The 21,754-nt window shown below is 41.1% G+C and overlaps 1 protein-coding gene across 3 annotated transcripts in view; it reads left to right on the forward strand.

Annotated features, from left to right (window-relative positions):
* Positions 1-21,754, forward strand: part of LOC126457362 (protein timeless) — a 374,910-nt gene that overhangs the window by 46,468 nt on the left and 306,688 nt on the right. For 2 of the 3 annotated variants that reach the window (XM_050093600.1, XM_050093599.1), the window contains exon 2: positions 1,372-1,477. The exons of the other annotated variant lie outside the window; for it this stretch is intronic. The gene's annotated coding sequence lies outside the window, so the exon portion shown is untranslated. The remainder of the gene's footprint in view (positions 1-1,371; positions 1,478-21,754) is intronic. 3 annotated transcript variants of the gene reach the window in all.

Raw genomic sequence — 21,754 nt, forward strand, 5'->3', positions numbered from 1 at the left:
AATGGTCTGATATCATTGTTTAGTCTCTTACTTCCAATCAACCAAACAGCCAACAAAAATAGATCACAAAACTAGCGGAAGAGTGGGACAAAACTACTGAAAAACTGAACTGATAAGCACTCAAATGAAAACGCTGTATATTTTTCACAAAAATCTACAGTGCTGTCTGGAATTAAAGCAACAAACCGAAATTTTGCAAGGTTGCGTTTATTTTTCCGCAAAACAGTATAAACAGGTGATAGTACAATAGAAACAACATAAAGAATACAGAACATAAACAACTGCAACATGCATAACGGTAGACAAAAATGTTCTTCCTTTTTTTTCAACTTGTAGAAGAGAACCCAACGACGAGTACTCTAAACATTGTACAAGCCATGGCTCCTGAGGAGAACATACGGGTTATTGTCTCCGCTGTGTCCGTTCTGTGAAACGGGAGATCTGAAAGGAATAATGCTAAAGGAATCCAGTTTTCAAATTATTTTACATCATCCAAACAGGACTCTTCCGGATATGGATTTACTGTCAAAACTTTATCTACTACGTCCCCTCTACAAATCCCAGAAGCTTGTTATAGGCATTGTAAAAATCCTGCATATTTTACAGAACTACGAATACTCTATCTATTTTTCTTTATTTTCCACAGTATTACCGCAGTATTTCCAGACTATCATAGAATGTCACTACAGCTAGTATTAATAACAGCAACAATAATAATAAGAATAATTGATACGTCATCTGCCACAAAATAGAAGCAGTGGACTGTAGCCTATGTGGCGAACGGAGCCTACCCACGATACTACGCTAGACACAGCGCCTGTGTTATACAGTACTTGGCACACCTTGCATCTTTGTTGTGTGTGTGTTTTCTAGCTTAGCTCTGTAACTCCAGAGCAATTTCAACCAAACTTGGTACATGTATGACTAACTCTGTGGAATAAGATAATACTGGTGGGGTAAGACATCCCTAAAATCTTTGAGGTGGAATGTATTTGTAGAGGGTGTGACATGTAAAACTATATTGGTATCGCAGCCATTGTTTCCGGGGTCACTAGGTTGACTGGTGATAGCTGATGGCATTTAAGCTCTAGGTGTGAATGGCAGTGGAAAGGGACTGCGTGTAAAGCATAACTCTGGAAAGATTGAAGCAATTACGACAGAAGATTGTATACGTAATTTAAGATTGCTGTAAACAAATAACCGCGCATTTTACATGGCGATACCTCATAAGAATTTGTTCTTATACTCGGAGGATTCCATCTGACAGAAACAAAACTCGTGTATGCTCCTTGCCGCTGGTACATTGTATCAAATGTTTAAAAATTACTAAAATTAATTTAGTTTTAAAGCACCCTGTATTTTGTGTTACAGAGTTGTCAGAAAATGAAAAGTGACAGAGATACTCCATCTCTAATAAATACTGAACCAGCCAGCCATCTTTACCAAGTTTACCCCATACAAGATAATAGTATATACGGTAAGTAAACAGTTCATCTTAAAACAGTGTTGTCATAATGCAAAATGTTCAACTGGTGCGCTGTGTACCCGCAGTCGGTAGCAGGAGACGCTCTGAGACAACCACTAATAGACGCGTACCTGCACCATCCTTGCGTTCTTTTTTCGAACATCAGCCTTCAGACTGGCTTGATACGGACCGCTACAAATTCCTCTCCTCTGCCAACCTCTTGATGTCTGACTAGAATGTACACCCTAATTATTTGTTTGAAACGTTGCTATCTCAGTCTGCCCTTCAGTTTTTACTTCTGTCCGCTACCGTGGAAGTTATTCCTTGATTTACTAAAACTGTCATTCGGTCCCCGCTTCTGGTCAATGTTTTTCAAATGTCCCTCTCCTAGCCATTCTTCCGACAGCCTCCGCATGTGTTACCTTATCAGTCCACTTAATTTTCAACATTCTTCTGCATCGCCGCTTCTCAAATGCTTCGATTATTTTCTCTTTCAGTTTTCCCACAGCCCATGACTCACTTCCTTAGAATTCTATGCTCCAAACATACATTCTCAGAAATGTCTTCCTCAAGGTTGATATTTGATACTAGTACACTTCTTTTGGCCAGAAATGCCGTCTTTGCCTGAGCTAGTCTGCATTTTATGTCCTCCTTGCTTCTCCCACCATGTGTTATTTTGTTCCCAAGACAGCAGAAGTCCTACACTTCGCCTAATTTGTGGTTCCAATTTTGATGTGCTCGATTATTCTTTCCATTCAGCAGATCCTGCAATTCTTCTTCACTTTCATCAGCGAATCACATTGATATTCTTTCACCAAGAATTTTAGTCCCACTCTGAACCTTTCGTTTATTTTCTTCATTACTTCTTTGATGTGTAGACTGAACAGTGAGGACGAAAAACTGCATTCCTGTCTTAGACTCTTTTTAATCCGAGCTCTTCACTCTGTTTCACCTCTTACTCTTTTTAGAAATTGTATATTACCCATCTTTCCCTATAGCCCACGTCCATTTTCCTGTGAATTTCGAACATATTGCCTCGTTTTACAATGCCTAGCGCTCTTTCTACGTCGACTACGAAGCGCTATGACAGAACTGCTTCTATAGCGCTTTCAACTTTCCTAAAGCCAAACTGATCGTCATCTAGAAGATCCTGAGTTTTCTTTTCCATTCTTCTGTGTTTAATTCTGATAGCCCAAGATCTGAATAGATATGGCTGTAATATTACTGCTGGTCTCCTTGTCCCTCCCTCCACCTTATTTTTGTCTTTTCCCTTTACAGGTATAGTGAATCAATGAGTTGTTGATTTGTTTAATACTGTATGTTTCGTGAAATATCAGTGTTCATAATTTCATAGAGGCCTATTAAAAGTGTAAGATAAGACTTTTTCTGGTTCTGTGACAAAAACACTACCGATGCGAATTTTCCGCTCTTTTCATTGTGTAGCTTTAGCTGACTGTGTTTCGCAAGTGATTTCACAGGACTTTAGCTTTTACTAACTCGCTGCGCAGTGATCAGGAGATATCACAGCGTCTCCCTCGGATCTCGCGGTATTCTTAGTAAACGTTGGTCCCAAATTGTAAAGACGTAAATGAAAGGCCACTTTTTGTCCGGGTCCAGGAACGCTCTAAGAACATACACAGCCTTCAAAGAGAAACCGACAATCGTTGTGAGCAACGGAAGTCATACAAGCTGTATCATTTCGTCAGAAGTAAAGTCTGCCTCTCCTTACGTCTATTTTCCCTACCTCTCTAAATTCACCGTGAGAGTTGGTACACTCCCTTTGATTCGCACTAACTGCAATAAGCAAGAGGGAGTAATTAAAGTATGCGGGCGTTATTGTTATCAATATTGTTCTCACTGCCCCTTTAAATACAAAATAGTATCGAGTGAAATATCTTGAAGATATTCATGAATATACTGCTCGAATTCTTCACTCGCAGTTTTCAGTGCAGACTACGTCGATTAATTTGTGTGGTACGCATGAAAAGAACTGAGAAGTTCAATAGTCCACTGCATAGCAGCATACTCGTAGGAAACTTGGGTCTGCATTAATGCGAGACATCATGTATTTACTGTCGTGGGACTTTTGACGATTGCTGTTGATAATACTCCTCGGTCGTCTGACATAGAACAGCGAACTGATGTAACATGGTATTTGTTAAATAAGAGGACAGAAAACTTTTGGAGAATAACTGATCCACACAGCTTCCGCATCTGATCATAGGTCGTTGGTTCTATATTTACTTATTATCTCTGCAAACCATTGTGAAGTGCGTAGAAGAGGATGCTTCGCGTTTGTATTTCTTCCCGTTCCATTTACATATATAGCGTGGGAAGGATGACTACGTAAATAAACATGTGCGCGTTGTGCCTAATTTTGTCTTCGAAATCTCAGCTGTTGCTCGACCCCACTGACATTAATATCTGCATCCTTGCACTGGTACGAGAACTGAACTGGGACAGTTATTTTGTTTTTTGTTTTTTTGTTTTGCTACCACTAGTTTATGTTCATATGTCATCCACGAGTGAACTCTAATTTGGTGTTATTGACAGCCTTTACAGATGTTCAGAATTTTACTTTTGTTAGAGGCCTTTCGATAAGATTTAGCTGTGGCAGTCACTGAGAGTTTCACATATTGTTCTTTTGACAACCGACGCGTTTCATTCAGCATTTGTCTCTCTATAGCTGTATGCTTTGTTTTGCATCTATTGCGCAGTAATCAATATTTACATACCAGTGGCTTTACAGAGACTGTATACCACGGAGTGTACATAAGTACTCAGATATCCAGTGCATTGTCAACTATTCTTTAAACCCTGAGCCACAGTTCCTCTACATGCTTCTATGCAGTGCCAAATGTTTCCTCATTGAGACATGATACTACAGCCCCAGTGTCTAGTTTGCCGAACATACGAATCTTTCTACTTGACTTTGTTGCCATTAGTACTTTGATAATCATTTGTGTTAGAAATGTTTCGCCGTTTGCGGATACCAGTTTCAACTTAGACATCCTCAAAAACGTCAGGTACATTTGTTACTATTAGAGATTCCGAACAATCTATTCTAGGAAGTTTTCCAAGAAGGCATTTATTATTGTTCCGCAGGATGCCTTGTCACGTCCATCTCTTACGAAACTCTTATTATCCCAATCGATTACCGAGCGAGGTGGCGCAGTGGTTAGACACTGGACTCGCATTCGGGAGGACGACGGTTCAATCCCGCGTCCGGCCATCCTGATTTAGGTTTTCCGTGATTTCCCTAAATCGCTGCAGGCAAATGCCGGGATGGTTCCTTTCAAAGGGCACGGCCGACTTCCTTCCCTGTCCTTCCCTAATCCGATGAGACCGATGACATCGCTGTCTGGTCTCCTTCCCCAACACAACCAACCAACCAACCAACCCAATCGATTGTTGGGTAATTAAATCTCCTCCAATGATAACAGTATAGTTGTGGGACACAGATACTAGCGAAATGAAGTTCACTGCAGAATTTTCGATTACAGCTGGGGATGAGTTTGTAGGTCAATAGAAGGATCCAGTTATAAGTTTCTGCGCACTCTTGATACTGACGAGGAGATCACGGCATGTGCCACAACCTGATTTTCCAGAAACTTCGCTCAGTGGAAGAGGAGCCAAAATAAACGAACAAGTGTCTCAACTTATCCGTAGATATTCGACCATTTCCGAGAAAACTGTAGTCAAAGTTTTCGAGGTACTTTATGGACCTCTTAGCGAGTACATACGAGGGTTGGAACTTAAATAGTGGCAAGTATTTATTCACAACCGATACAGAAGAGTTACATGTTTGCACCTGTTACTGTCTTTCAAAGTAGTCACCAGCGTTGTGTAGAACCCGTTGCCAGCGACGTGGAAGGCGTAGTATACCGCTAACAGAGCCTGTTCTGTTGATGGTGCGAATGGAGCGGTCTAAAGTTATGGTGATCTCGTGTACGACTGTGATGGTGTTATCCTAACGCATTACGTTCCACCATGGCAGATCGTCAAGGAAAAGTATTACTGTTAATTTTTGGAGCATCATATGCGACCTGCTTTGCGAAATAAGGAGCGACACTTTCTGCACAACACGCACGTCATTTTGCACGACAATGCGCGGGCGCATACAGCGCAAGCTGTGGCTGCTCTGTTCGGTCGATGGGACTGGGAAGTTCTGTACCATCCACTATACTCCCCGGACTTAAGTCCTTGTGACTTTGACTTGATTCCGAAGATGAAGAAACCACTCCGTGGCATTCGCTTCAGAACTGTTCCAGAGATTCGACAGGCAGTAGACCACTCCATTCGCACCATCAACAGAACAGGCTCTGATAACTGTATACTACGCCGTCCACGTCGCTGGCAACGGGTTCTATACATTGCTGGTGACTACTTCGAAGGACAGTAACAGGTGCAAACATTGTATCGGTTGTGAATAAATATTTGCCACTATTTAAGTTCCAACGCTCGTAGTTCAACCGAAGCGGTGGCACAGTGCTCACATCGCGGCATCAGACTTTTGCGACCCGTTTGCGAAACCCGATTATTATTTTTGTTTTTTTTTTTTTTCATTTTTCTACCAGTGTCCGTAGAAGATTATCATACAAGTGTGTTCCAATGTATAATGAAATAACGTTGTCCTTATTCGTCTACTAACTGTACGTTTGGTGAATGATTTTTAAAAAAAAAGAAGAAAAAGGCAATAAATGGATGGAAAAAATTGTTTTCGATGAAGTTCCTGTAGTACATCTTGATTCGTAATCAACTGCAAGCGACATTTTTCGGAAAAGTAAGCCGTTAAGCGTCATTTGCCGCAAAATTACTGCCAACGTGTGAAATCTTCAGCAATGTTAAGGACTTTTCTTTCCGGAGCGATATTCATACGAAGAAATGTCACTCTGGCAGATCTGTCTTCTCACAATGCTCGTAGTATTCGAAATTTTCATGTTTCTAATGTTTTTACGACCCGCGTTATCCATGGGAATGCATCAAATCATCGTGAATAAACATAAGAATAAAATATAAAAATTAAACTTTGATATAAAAATATAGAGTTTAAAAAGATTGTAACCCCGGAAAATACCATACGCACATATATTACATAATAAATTTGACACTTGTGAACCCAGTTGCAATTTTACAATTAATATAATGCCCTTGTATCCCCTAACTTGATAAGAAATATTCGTGTAATAACCTTCTACGGAAATGGGTAGATAAACGAAAAAATAAAATAAAATAAATAAAAACAGTAATCGGATTTCGAACATGGCGTGCAAAAGTGAGAGGCCACCGTTTCGGCTACGACTAGCGTGTGCTAAAAAGGCATCTAAATTATGTGGAAAACTTTGACAGTCGTTTTCTCAGAAACGGTCGAGTATCTACGGGCAAGCCAAGACACGTGATCGTTTATTTTGGCTCCTCTTCCACTGAGCGAAGTTTCTGAGATATCGGCTTATGGCACTCGGCGTGTCCTCGTGAGTCTTGCCCAAACAGTCTCTATTGCAGCTTCATTTCTATCTCGATGGATTTTAATCTCTTTTCTATTGTGGAAAATACACAGTTAAGAGATGCATTTAAAAATAGTAGCCTATTGCACAGAAGCAAAATTTACGATGATTCATTTTCTTGTACATATGTTCGTTGTCTGTGCACGAGTAGTCATTAAATTGCTATTGTTACTTTTGTCTTTGTGTTTCACAAATGGTTCCGTAAGTAAACAGTCCTGCTGTGAGTGAATTACGATTAGTAATTCGATCTGTCAGTTCCAAAGGCCGTGCTTGCGAATTTCACTGCAAATCGTCTGACGTTACTGGGCCTTCAGCAGCCAGTCGAGGAAAACTAACGTTTTGTGTTATGCTGAACGTGCTGAAGTGAACAATTGGGAGAGTGTCGCTTCATAGATAGATAATTTACTATTAAATATCCAAAAGGTCCCGAAAACGTTCTGCAAGATTGGTACTATGAATGTGAAATGCTCACAAAAGAAAACAAACAAACTGCAGACGCAGTTTTGGACTATTACCTTGAGAACAGTAAGGGCTGTTTTATGTCATTTCAAGACTGCTGTGATTAAACATATGTTTCTTGTAATAGCAAATAAAAAGGCTAAAGAGCAATCCATGCAATGTCATAGTTTAAAATATCTGATAAAAATGTTCTATAGCGAAAATAAGGGCATATTTATTTTGGGACAAAAAAGTGCTCTTTTGGTGTATTTCGTGGAACCGAGAACATTAGTAACCTCTGAAGTACCTGCCTAACACGTTTTTATTAGGTCACTTTCTTGGCTGTTTGTTCCGTATGGCTGTTTGTTCCGTACAAATTCTGCAGTTGATTATCAAATAACTTCCCGACGAGCTAGAGACTTGATACTTGCAACATAGGTCAAAACGGGATGACAATGCGATTTTAACTCGCTTCCGTGTCTTGTGTGTGGCTGAGGGCAACCACTGTCTTTTTCCCGATGTGCTAGTGACTTGAAACTTTCAACATGGGTCAGAATTGGATAACAATACATTAACTTGCTTTCGTGTGTGATGTGTGGGAGGGTGCTTGGCGTACAACTGCCATTTCTTACTTTTCCTGTTCCAGTCGCGAATGTTTCGCAGTAAGAACGACTGCTGATAAGGCTCCGTGTGAGCTCAAACTCTAATTTTTACCTTTACGGTCTTTTCGCAAGACACACGTAGGAGGAAGCAATATATTGGGTGACTCATGTGAAGAAAAACTGAAATAAACCTAATATGTACCACATACCCCTGTTGTAATCTCATCATAATGTGTAAAATCGATTGACAAATCCCACACACACAATAGCAAAGCAGAAAATACTTGTTAAAATAAAAAACTCTTTAATATTACACGTTTTTAAATCCAACTAAAAAGTGTAAAATTATTTATCGCTGCGTCATGCAGGTGATTTTCAAAATTCGTGCTTGTGAATTTTTAATAGCTGTGACAGTACTTGTAAAATTTCAAACGAAAAACGTGGGGCGCATGCAACAATTTTAAGGAATGTAGAGAGTAGCTGTCGCTGAGAAAAATCACTCAACTGTTCATATCATTAGCAGTACAATAAAATTGTTAGTGACTTGCGCCAACTATTCATGCATTCGTTATCTATTGCATACACCCAACGGTTTTCGTTTTAAATTTTACAACTGTTGCTATAGCTATTAAAAATTCATACGCATAAATTTTCAGGGCTGTTTGTATAGGTTTGGGAATCTGTATGGGGCCAGGAGAAAATGTTTAATAATTTTAAGTTTGTCTTAAAAAGTTTTATTCAAACAATTACTCGAACGTTACGTGAAAGGCGGAACACGTTATTACCAACAAAAAAATTCTTAATAGGTATGCCTCCAGTCAGTGTCTATGCGTCGTGGTCTATATTATTACAGAAATTTAACGATGTGACTATACTGTTTGAATACTTAAAAGCAGTCTGTTGTAGCACGTACTGCGGATGACATGGCTATACTTCTAAAGGACCTTCTGTATGATCTATAAAGCGATATTTCGGATAATAATTGGGATCAGTTCTAGTGCTGATTCCACCCTTCGGCTTTGAGGAATAGCATAATGTGTGACGTTATTTTGTTTATGTCGCAGACTTTAGTAGTTGCAGAAGAAACAATATATGGAATTCTATCCGCAGAGGAACCTAGTTCGAAAGACAGAGGCCAAATTTAGAAGTACTAGTCATGTTAACTTACTATTTTTGCTACGAATATTTCGCTAAATCTGTCATGCAGTGTTTGCATGTCGTACTGTTGCTGACTGGTTTTCATTCTGTAAAGAAGTTTGTGGGGCCTTTTTAAAGTACAGGGAATCATTAAAAGGGGGGGGGGCAGAGGCTGTACTTGAAGTAGACGAATATAATTTTGATTTTGGTAAAAGAGAGGACGAAAGGGGGCATGAGGTAGTTGGGCTTTGAGTTATTGCAGTAATCATTTCTGGGGGAGGATTGTGCCAGTGTTGTATTTAGGGTGGTTTCAAATCGTACCAAAGAAGTGTTAACATCTTTGACTGAAGAACATGTCGAAGGTTCAGTAGTAATGTCAGATGAGTTTGCTTCATATAAGAGTTGAGTCACACAGGTTGTTATCGTTTTGTTGTAAAACATAACATTCAGTTTGAAGTTATAAGACGGAGACGTGTACAAAACTAATGGAGGGGTTTTGGGCGGGGCTGTAAAATCTGTTTTAGGGCTGGGAAGGAGGGAAATTCAGTATTGCAAGGGTCATTTGGAGGAATAGTGTTGGAGGAAGAGTATTTCCTAAGGTTATTGTGTATTTCTAGCTTTTATGAGGTCAGCCAAATGCACAGGCCTCCTTTTGTTAGTTAGGTGTCGGTGGGTTTCATTTATTTTTCTTATTTTCTGTTGTTTTTTTTATCTGTTATTGTAATCTGTGAATTTGGTATCTTTTTGTTGGTTTCTCTAGGCGGAGGTTTTTCTGTTTTAATATTTTTTGGGTACAATGGTAGGGCGAGAGGTTGAGTGTTGTGTCTTGTGTGTGTGGGTTTCTCTGTTTGATTTGGGATAGTATTTGCGTTTTTTATTTTAAAATTTTGCAGCCGGTTGCGCGAAGGTTGTGGGAAAGAATTGATTTGAGTGGTACCTCATTCGGCCTGGCATTTAGTGTTTCTTGTTAATTTTTTCATTACTTACTTTGGTTTTGCATATTTTGTCAGTTTGACCTCTTAGCATTTTCATTCCTCGTCATGTTCGTATTTTGTTCGTGTTAGCTTCGAGTTGTCATTTTCCTGGAAGTTCCTCTATATCTAGCTGTTTATTTTCTTTCTTCCATTTTGATGTTTGTGCTATATTTTTGTTAATTTTACTTTCAATCCTTAGGTACAAGTTCTATGGTTTTTCATTTTCGAGCTTTTGTAGCTGGTGTGAGTTACGTGTAGTCCAGCTACCGGTTCTAAGGTTTGTCAGTTTTGTGATTTCGGTCCAAAGTTTGTCGTTTTTGTGATTCCGTATTTGGGGTGTGCAGTGATGTTTTTAAAGATTTTCATTTTTGGAACACAACCTACTACCAGCTTAGAAACAGATTGGATGATACCTTCTGTAGGGCCTGACCATCACTTTGCAGGACAGTGCTCAAGCACGTACAGTGCAAGCTGTTACTGATTTGTTTGACTGATGGGGCTGCTAAGTGCTATACCACCTACTGCACTCCCCTGACTTTAAATCCTCGTGAGTTCAACTCCATTTCTAAACTGAAGGAAGCACTTCACGGCATTCGCTTCAGAACTGCTACAAATTCGTCCAGCAACAGACAGCGCCGCTCTAACTGTTAATGGCACTATTTAAGAGCAGGCTACGACTTCCACATCGCTGGCAACGAGCTATACACAATGTTGGTGACTACTTTGAAGCTCAGTAAAACTTTGAAACACGTATCTATTTTGTTCGAGATAGTTCCAACCCTCGTACATTAGGAAAAGTTGGAGTTAATGTTATTGTGCCTGCTTCACAACCGGAAAATTATTTACGTCAGTGACTTTTATGGGACCAAACCGCTAAGGTCATCGGTCCCTAAGGCTACTCACTGCGTGATCTAACTTAAACTAACACACACCCATGCCCAGGGAGGATTCGAACCTCCGACGGGAGGAGCCGCACGAACCGTGACATGGTGCTCCACACCGCGCGGCTACCCCGCGCGGCCGTCAGTGACTAAGTTGTGGTACTTCCTGCAGTTAGTTTGTCCGACACGGTGTTTTTATATTAAAAGACACCACCAACACACAAAATTCCGAATATATAACTGTAAATGTTTTATAATAATGAATTTTTGTAAATTATTTTTACTTCCATAAAAATGCAAGACTAAGGAAATTATCGCAGTTTCGTTAAGCGGGGATCGAAAAGATTTACTGATCTTAATGTACTCAAATAGGATTCAATACTGGAAATATTGTTTGCGTTTATTGTTTCAAAGGAAGAACCGCTAATCAAGAAAAATCTCCTACATTTACATTTATTTTTACTTGTCAGAATTAGCGAATACTATGATATTTATTATGAATCTGGGCCGTTATCATTTAGGACAATGGCGCTGACCTCTGCACCAGTGTTCCCCTATAAAATGTGCATGAAGTATTTAAATCTATCACTTCATGAATATAGGAGCTGGTACAAAAAACATTAGCGACACTTTTAAGTAATATTTGATTATATTTAGGGTAAATGTTAAATTAAACTTACACGTTTTCGTGCCTCACCACAAAATGGCTTCTTATACTACGAAGAAACTAGAGGGAAGAGAGAGCTATCTTTTTGCAAAAAGAAACAGATTCCAATTACATTCGTAGGTCGTATTAATTGATTACAGAGTCTTTGTTATTTTTCTCAGATAATGTTTGTCTCAGTTTTGGTATATTTGCGAATTATTCAATATCACAGGGCGACAGTATCATCTGAGAAGTTGGGGGGGGGGGGGGGGGGCAAGGAGACTGGGTTAATCTCACGGGAGCGTACGCAAGCGTGTCGTCAGTTTATGGGTCGATTCCCGGTGACTGATTGAATATTTTTCTGGGTCAATATGGTCTGCAACAGCATCACTCAGCCTTGTGAGGCCGACTGAAAATGTACGTGCATAAATAAGCAGCGTTATTGATGCAGTTGTTCCCGAATTGACGCCGTGTCGGTTAGGCTCACAGCTAGACCAGCGACCGGCTGTGTCGCAAAAGCCTCCAGCGCCGTGTTTCAGCGATATGGCCTGTTGTAGATATTGCGGCGTGCTGCCGATATCGTCTTCTCGCCTCCCCTCCTCCCTCTCGCCATTCCTTCTCCCTCTCTCCATTCCTTCTCCCTCTCTCCTCCATTTTGGCGCAGCGGCCGTAGTCGCTCCAGCAACCGGATAGAGGCCGTCGCGCAGATTGCGGTCACGTGGCTGGGACACGTGACACGTTCGTGGCAGGAACTCAGATACTCTCAAATTACCTGTCCTTCAGCCAACACACTAAACATCAATTATACCACAGCTCTGCTCGACGAAACGTTCCGAGAAGTATTTTTTTTGTAATTTGGTTCCACCGAAATAGTAATTAGACCTTTTTCTCCTGAAGAATTTGCGGAGCCGACCGTTGACTTCCGTGTTAGGCTGCTTTACATCGTATCATGTATATCTTAGTTACGTTGTTAGAGCTGATGATGATGATCGTATGCGATAACTGGCCGGAAGTCCCCACCTGGGGAAGTTCGGCCGCCGAATTGCGACTTTGCTTGTAGATGATGGAATGATGGTGAAGACAACACAACGTCCTATCCCCGAGAGGAGAAAATCTCCGATACGGCCCGCTGCGTGGCAATATGGCAATCAGACCTGCCGACTGCTCAGCGGACGTTCTCCGCAAATAATTGGCTTATACCACAATGTTTGAGGAAGCAGCAGGTGATCAGTCACTTCCAGGATATACTTTCCGCAAATCGCAGAAAAGATGTAAAGTGCTGTAAATTTCACGTAGCAGCATGCAAAGCCATGTATATAGGGAACATCACGAGTGTTCAGTGCTACGCTCTGTGATGAGAAAGTTCATTGATACCTTAATTGTTATTCTAGGAAACAATACTCCGAATGAACAGTTTTCGATCCAGCGATGCACATGCCCCCACAGTTATGACAGAGATGAGATATGACCATGCAGTGCAGGACTTCATCTGCTACGCTTTACTGAATGCTAATCGAACTACACAGCGAATTTGCAACGCAGAGACTTTTGTTCGGGACATATACTTGCCCCACTTCTGGCGGGGTAATGAGGTATCATTCTGCTGAGTACTATGGCACGCTGGAGTCCATGGTAATGAGTTGAAGCTGATAATGACGATGTGTTGGTGTGAGTGCACCACACCTAGGTCTTTAGCGCCCGTACTAGAATATTATGAGATGAGTGAGGATGAAGGGTACAAAAGGTTACAAAATTATTAAAAACTGCAACTACGAAGAAAAACATAATTAATGACTAAAAAACAAGCACGAGCGCGCGCAACACACACCACACACACACACACACACACACACACACACACACACACACACACACACACACACAAAACTACGGAGAACTTGCAAGTAAAGAAAGAAAACAGGATAAATAATGAAAGTAATACTGTAGATAGCTGCAGGTAGCTGATCGCTGGAACAAAAAGTGAGTCAGCCATAATGCAACTCTATAAAATCACCAGCCTAAATCCTTAGGGTGGAGTCCAGCTCTTCACAGAACTTTAAAACACTTACCCTACCGAAATTCGCTTCTGCCTTCTCATCATAGTATAAAATTCACTCAGCTAAAATGTGACACACAATGGTTTGCACGCCACAGGCACCATAGACTGGCGGATCCTCTCACCGAAGTGTGAAGCCATGTGTTAGGGGACAGTTCACAATTCGGAGATGGAGTCCGATCACTTCGTTCCACGTGAGTGACCGGCATGAAGAATGCTACAGTCGGATAATTAGCCTCATGAAACGCAGTGTATTGCCCTTGCTCTCAGCAGTCCCCCCCCCCCCCCCCCCCCTCTCAAAAAAAAAAATAAAAAATAAAAATAAAAAAATACACAATTACGTGTATCACCGACACAATAGTGGAATGAGAGTCTGCAGGGGAATGGCACAACAGTGGAAAGACAGTCTGCAGGAGAATGGCACATTGTGTCACATCGTGTTCCATGCAGACGTCCTTGGTGGCTCAGTCTGCGTTTCATTTCCCCAGACTCGCACATGTTCCGGGACCTATAACAATGATACCTGCTTCACCTGCTGTTGAAGGAAGTACAATTGGTACTGAAGTGGCAGGTGCGGCGGCAAAACAGACCTGTGAGGAAACAATTAACACAGGATACCCCATCGTCTTGAGATCAGGAGTGTCTTCTTTCAAACTATGTCTCCAATCTGCTGTGGAGGGACCAAAGAGCCTTATACTCAAAATCCGCTCTTGAGCGCCAGCACTTCTAGATATTATGTATCTTTCTAACCTTTATATATTTTATATTAATGTGCGGCACATTTTATGGAGGATATTGAGGGGAAGGATATTAGTGTTTAACGTTCCGTCGATAACGAAATCGTCAGAGACGGAGCACAAGCTCGGGTAAGGGAAGGATGGAGACGGAGAGCGGTCGTGTCCTTTCTAAGGAACCGTTCCGGCATTTACAATTTAGAGAAATCAGGTAAACCTAAATCAGGACGGCCGGATGCGGGTTTCAGCCGTCGTCCTCCCGAATGCGAGTCCAGTGCGCTAACCACTGCGCAACTCCGCTCAGTATGGCGGATATTATATGTATAAACCAATTAATAGGGTTTGATCTAGCATTGTTGGGAACATCTGGAATAATTTCAGTCAAAGTGGGTACATACATGACTGTGACTTGCTGCCTGAAAAAAATAACTGTGGAGGTACCATACGTCCAGCGCTCAAAGGAATGGGTTGAATCCATACTTTTTCTGTCGTTAGACCGATTGATGTCAGCCACTACAATATTTAATTTCAAATTTAGACAAATAAAATTCTGCAGGACATCCCAGAAATCTCCTGTTTCAGCCGGGATAGATGAACACAACATTTATCAGTTTTTTCGTCGATCTATGGAGTGGACTCTTATCAGATGAAAGAAACCAGGAACATAAAAAAAATACCGAGAAAATTTATCGAAAATTAGCTATTTCTGCGGGAGTCCTCATCATATAGCAGTGACAACACGCGCACCTATAAGTGCTCTCTTGTTCCATATTTTAAAACGAATATTTAATGCAAGAATTTAGCCATCGTTATGATAAGAGCGGATATTAAGAGCTTGTGATAATCCCATTCTATGTCAGTGACTTGAATTAAATTGCAAATTTCGTTTCAGCGTCATGCCGAGTTATTCCCGAAGGTAGAGTTTACTATGGTCGGTCTGTCAGATAGAGACTTAAAATCCGGTAACGTCCTATTGTCTCTGCAGAGGAGCAAGCTACGTTCCGTAAACCGTCTCGAGGTTGTTCCTCCTACCAGCACTGTCATCCCGCCTCCCCCACCAAAACCACCAACAGCAATAACACGAACATCAATTGAGAAACCATCCATACTTCTCAAGGAAAGATGACCAAAGGAATTTTTCGGTATTAGTTTCTATTTTCAGTTTCATGGCAGGCCATTTTGTCTCTTCATTCTCTACCCAGATTATTTTCTCGACTAGTCCAAGCTATCTAGAAATCCTCGAAGAATTGTTGCAGGAACAAGACTGCCCTAGTTAAAAATATATAAATAAACACTAAAGTTTGTGATGATGGCAACATGAGGGGGGGGGGGGGGCGGGGCGGGGGGTGTACGCTACCAGATCAAAAGTATCTGGACATTTATTAGTTGGCATTAATATGGCGTGTGTCTACCCTTCGCCTTTCTGACGCCTTGATCTCTGCTGGGAACACTTTCAGTGAGGTGTCTGAACGCTTGTGGAGGAATGGCAGGTCTTTCTTCCTCAAGATCCGAAACATGATAAGGTACTGATGTTGGACGTTGGGCTCTGTAGCGAAGTCGACGTTCTGACTCACCCCAAAGTTTTCCATTGGGTTCAGGTGGGGATTCTGGACAGGCCATTCCATTTCACACATCATTGCATCTCATATGCCTTCTACACATTCAGTTAGCTAGCTGGACTGCTAGTAGCTCTTTGGAACTTACGAGTGATTCCTTCAGCTGATTTCACACGATTTTTTACAATTACCCACCGCAATGCTCCACGGTACCTGACCTTAAGCACACGAGGTCTGTCTGGTCTTGTTTTAGCTGTGGTTGTTCCTTCGCGTTTCGACTTCAGCACCAACAATCGATTTGGTAATTTTTAGAAGTGTTGAAATGTCCCTGATGGATTTAACACCTCGTCGACGTCGCAGACATTAGATATGGACGACAAGCTTGGATTGCGGAAGCATACTGAAGAACCATGCTGGCGTTCGTCTTATGTGATATAGGGAAATCGCAGAAAACCCAAACATTGATGACCGGATCTCGAACCGGCGTCCTCCCAAATGCGAGTGTCGATCACTGTGCCACCTCACTTGGTAGTCACACAACACAGAGCCGTGCTGAGTCTTCGTGGCTGAACTCGCTCTACAACCTTAATGACTTGCTGCTCGTGCGCTCCACCAAACATTCCAAAAGTTCTTCTGGTTATGCAACTTCCAGAACTACCATAATACAAAGCAATGCAGTCAGCACGCATTGCCAAGGAACTTTTTCTTGTGCCGTGTATTAGTGCGCGACTATTTATCGACATAGAACTCTGACAAATTTTACCAAACGTATAAACTGAATGGCAATTGTGATGTAATGCATGTACGGGAAAGATGAGAAGATAATTTTTAATGACAAATGATACAAGGACAGCTGATGAGAATTTTTTTTATTATCAATCTGTAATTACGTTGTATAAAGATGTACAGGAAAGTTAAGATATAATATCGCTGAAGAGATAAAAGGAATCTTGATTAAAATGAACGTTTTTGACCGTCTTTTACCTTCTCTTATTTGTTCTGTGTTCTAGCATGAGGAGAGCAAGAAATGAATGCACATGTGTGGACTTAAATAAGAATTCCTGTCAGAAAGGTCACAGTTCGCAGGATTTGATTGGAAGTCATTGACTGAAACACAAGGGATATCTGGCCTTCCCAAAGGAAGTGTTATAGGCCTTCTGCCGTTCCTGATCTATGTAAACGATTTAGGAGACGATTTGATTAGCCCTCTTACATTGTTTGCAGACGATGTTGTTGTTTACTGTCTAGTGAAGTCGTCAGAAGATCAAAAGGAATTACAAAATGATTTAGACATTATATTTTTGTGGTGTGAGCAAATCTACCAACCAGATCTCCTGCATTACGCTTTTCGGTTCTGTTCTGAATTATTACTGGGGATGGGGTTAGGGGTCATTACCAGATAGGATTAACGGATGACATCGAAAAACTTTAGCAAAGGCCAGCTCGTTTTGTATTATCGTGCCATAGGGAGTAGTAGTATATCACGAGTTGGGGTGGCAGCCATTAAAACAAGGCGTTTTTCGATGCAGCGAGCTATTTTCACATAATTTCAATCACTTACTTTCTTCTCCAGATGCGAAAACATTTTGTTGACTCCAACCTACATAGAGAAAAATGACCATTGTAATAACATAAGAAAATTCAGAGCTTGTACGGAAACACGGAGGTGTTCGTTTTCCTCCATTTAATTCACAGTGGAAATAGCCTGAAACTTGTTCAATGAGTCTCCTGCCAAGTAATTAATTGTGAATGACAGAACTGTCGTGTAGATGTTGATGTAGATAGCCCAACTTTGAAGGCAGCCACCGCTAATTCAAGATATTTAGTAATTTAACGTTCAACTGTCTCGTTTGTTTGTATCAGACCTCGTGCTCGATAGTCACAGGCAGTAGTGGAAGCAGACGTCTGTAGTGAGCTGCTCATCCAATGACACTAAGTTGATCGATTGCGATGAAACTTGCCGCCGCTAAGTACATAGTTCAAGGCCGGATTACACACGCGTACTAATGCGGCAAGGCAAGCAGTTCTTTAGTAATGCGAACAGTTTCATTACATTTGTGTCGAGGAAGTATGTGTAGTTAGTGGGCTCATATGCGTTTGTCCGTCACGTGAAAAAAACAAAAAACAGACATCCTGCTTGACATGAACTGGCTTGTTGTGCCAAGTGCCTCACGTGGTAGCGCACGGGACGAAGCACCCAACACGGCCAACGCGCGCTCTGCGGACACTGCTGTTGCTGGAATGCTGAGGAATGAACTCGACAGGGTTACCGCAACAACAGCACATGGTCGTGGACAGGCTTAACAAACGTGACAGAGCAGCTGTAAGCGTTCTAGGAGAGGGACATCGGAACACCTAGAGAGGAGCGCGGAGGAGGCCTTAAGCCCCGCTCTCACAGGACTTGAAGACGCATTTGGGCCAGGAGCTGGTGACGTCACAGCATGGAGTTCCACGTTCCTCCACACTACGGGGCGTGGAATAAAGAATCTTGCGTGAGATGCGACGTCGTTGTACATCGCAAGCAGAACGTAGCAGCTGCCACATTGTATGGCGTTAAACAAGGTCTGTGATGTTTCTTTTTTTTTTTTTCGTGTAGAGTACGTTATATGAATGTAAATTGTCTCAAAGCAATAACAAACTGATCTGTTGTAAACGCATAGTTTTGGCTACGATTTGTTATAATAAAATGACAGGAAACTACACATCGGTAGGACATGGCTTCCCCTAGTCGATGTTTTTAGTGCTACAACTTGTGTGCTACGGAAATATGTCGTATCAAAGTTACGGCTCAGTTATGATCTATTGAAAGCGCGTCTTTTTGGTACAGTTTGCATGTTAAATATCAAAAAAGACATCTGTGGATACAGTCTTTAGACAGTGTATTCCTTATATGGAAGCCAAGCTGCTGTGCTGAAGCCTCAGCGCAACTGATCGCGTTGTGGGCTTGTGAGTATTGACGAGGGAGGTAATGGGTTCGTGTACAGCCACTTTCAATTTTTTAAACATTTTGTTTTCTGTAATATTCTGGGTCTTCCTTATTCATTTAATAGAAGTATTATCTCAAAAGTAGATGTTATTTATTACAAATAATGAGTTTGCTGCAATTCTTGTTGCAAAGGCAAAGGACTGGATTGTTTCACCAGTGGCCAGAAATCTTACTATCGAGAATATTTACCCATATGCAAAGTGACATTAACCATATTCAATCTGAAACCGAAAATGAGGTGAAAATTCAGTTGAGCTAACGAATAACTTGTACTAGTTTATATCTTACGTAAGATCGTTTTATAGCATTATGTAGTGTTCCTCTGCCAGCAGTCCCCTGTTAAAACCTTCGACTAGTCCATAATATTCTTTGCGATTTTCTCCACTCTTATTCTACAATAACTAACAGAATTAATGCAGCTGTTTTACGCACGTCCAGCCATCGCCTGCATTACCAAATCCAGATTAACATGGTGACACCGCGAAGACACAGCATAAGCCCAGGAAAAAAAGAAAGAATGAGACTCACTTTCAATAGGCATCATGGAACCCACCATTAACAAGATGTGGGTGCTGTGCCGTCGATAGGGGTAGTTAAATGACTTGTGTTATATGATACATTCGTATCAGTTATACAAATTTCAACTATGTTTCAATTCGAACATAATTTTTTGTTAATAATCCGATTTTCATATTTTACTTGTGTTATATCGTGGTTACTACACTAAGACTACGTCTGATCACATTCAACACTATCTGTTCAAGGCAGACCTAGTGTCTCGATTTTGATTCGATTTATGGAAACAAATGTACCAGGCATCTTCGAACTGTCAGGGCCGTTTGCTTGTATTTAAAGATGGGGAACTCGGCACAAAGTTACATGAATGTAGCCAGATGAGTAATTGTTGTGATGCAATATTCGTGTGAATCTGGGTGAAAGCAAATAACGATGGCTACGATAATCGTAACCCACGCCAGCTGCGAAGGGCATTCTGTAATTAGATTTTGGAGTTCAAAAGGATGTAAAACTGCATAACTTCATCAGGAGTGGTGCTTATTTTATAAGTGACCATAGAAATGTGCGTGTGAGCGGAATGGCACCCTCAATATCCAGTCCGATGAAATCGCACAACAGGTGGACTAAAGATAGCGAACTGATCAACAACTAACAAATTGTGTTCTGAGTGATGAATATCCTCATTTTGGACGCACACGATTGTGAGGCAAAACCGGGATATCGCAAATTTGTATGCGCAGTGGGTATTGAAAATGCTTAGATAGCAACATAGAGAGCAAAGTGTGTCGTGCGGCGGAGCTTTTTATGACTACTATCGATAAGATGTAGATCATTTCTTGTCCACATTGTTACTGGTGACAAGACAGGAATATTACATGCCATCGCGGAATCAAAACAACAGGAAAATCGGCAGTGCCAATCAACTTCGCCAAAACTGACAAAAATCAGTCAACTCCCTATTATTTGTTCTTTCGGTTGCTTTCATGGGACGTGTGCCTACAGTTACAAGTGGCATGTACTGTGAAAACTCAAACCAAACATACGTGCCCCCAAAATCGACGGTGCTGGAAACTATCGTCTAGGAAAACGCGCGTCCACGCACCAGTGCCCGTACCGTAGATAAGGTTCAGCGCTTCCGTTGCGAACTCTATGACCAGCCACTAGCACGCAGTGACCATTACCTCTTCTTGCATCTGAAACAGTGGCTTGGTGGACAACTGTTTGAAAATGACGAGTAACACAAGAGCTCTATTGTCAACTATTTCATTTCACAGGCGGGGAACTTGTATGCTGAGAAAGTTAGTGAAGTGTTACGGAAAGTGATTACAAGAGAACAGCGATTACGTGGAAAACTGAAATAGGATTGTACGAAACTAAAATCGCCAATAAAAGCTTTTTCTGACGGCTATATATTCTTATGAGTAAACAGCTCACGCTTTTCGAATGCGCCTCATAGTTCCGAAGAGTCCTGCAATCTTCCTATAAAAATTGGCACAGCAATATTGAATGAAATATGCAGGGTATCTCTTAGCTATAGGCTAGGCTCCTGAAGAGGGTTTTTTGAAAAAAAAATACATATTCATTCGAGTGTAGACTGTACGGAGTGCTTTCGGTGTCAACGTGTCTCAACAGCAAAATGCAGAACTGCTTTATGAGAGGCTGCGGCCATTTTTAGTGCACTCAAAAACTGATATTAGTGTTGACCAATGCATTTATTAATTTTGTACTGCCTTAAAGGTTCCATCTTAACACCATTCTCAAAGGCTCTGCAAGAGAAATACTTGGACGGACATCAACAATAAAACATTTTATTGAACAGCTAAATGTTCATGTATTTTAATTTCATTTTTACACATTGACACCTTCTTGCGGTGATAATTTTCGCGTCTCCTTGCACCAGATGATTATTAGTTAGATAATAACCTGGATGATGGAATAAATATAACAATATTATTTATCTTTTAAAACTCCATGGTCTCTATCAACTGTATCAGTATTTCTGTATTTCAAAACACGTCATTTTCATGAACGCCGTAAAGTACAATACTGTCGCATTCTAGTACGTTGTGTTAGACTGCGGTGCTGTCATCTGACTGCCTTCTTCACGTAATACCTGGATGTGTACAGTGAGTCAGTTTGCACTTAGTTATCAAGTAATGTAGCCCAGATACTTTGTATCAATGTTCGAAGAATTTAGTTTCGTTTTTCCTTAGAACGTGTTATTCATATTGGGTAGTTCTTCTTTTCTCCGTTTTGTAC

The sequence above is a fragment of the Schistocerca serialis genome, chromosome 2, assembly GCF_023864345.2.
Source record: "Schistocerca serialis cubense isolate TAMUIC-IGC-003099 chromosome 2, iqSchSeri2.2, whole genome shotgun sequence".
Classification (NCBI taxonomy): Eukaryota; Metazoa; Arthropoda; class Insecta; order Orthoptera; family Acrididae; genus Schistocerca; species Schistocerca serialis.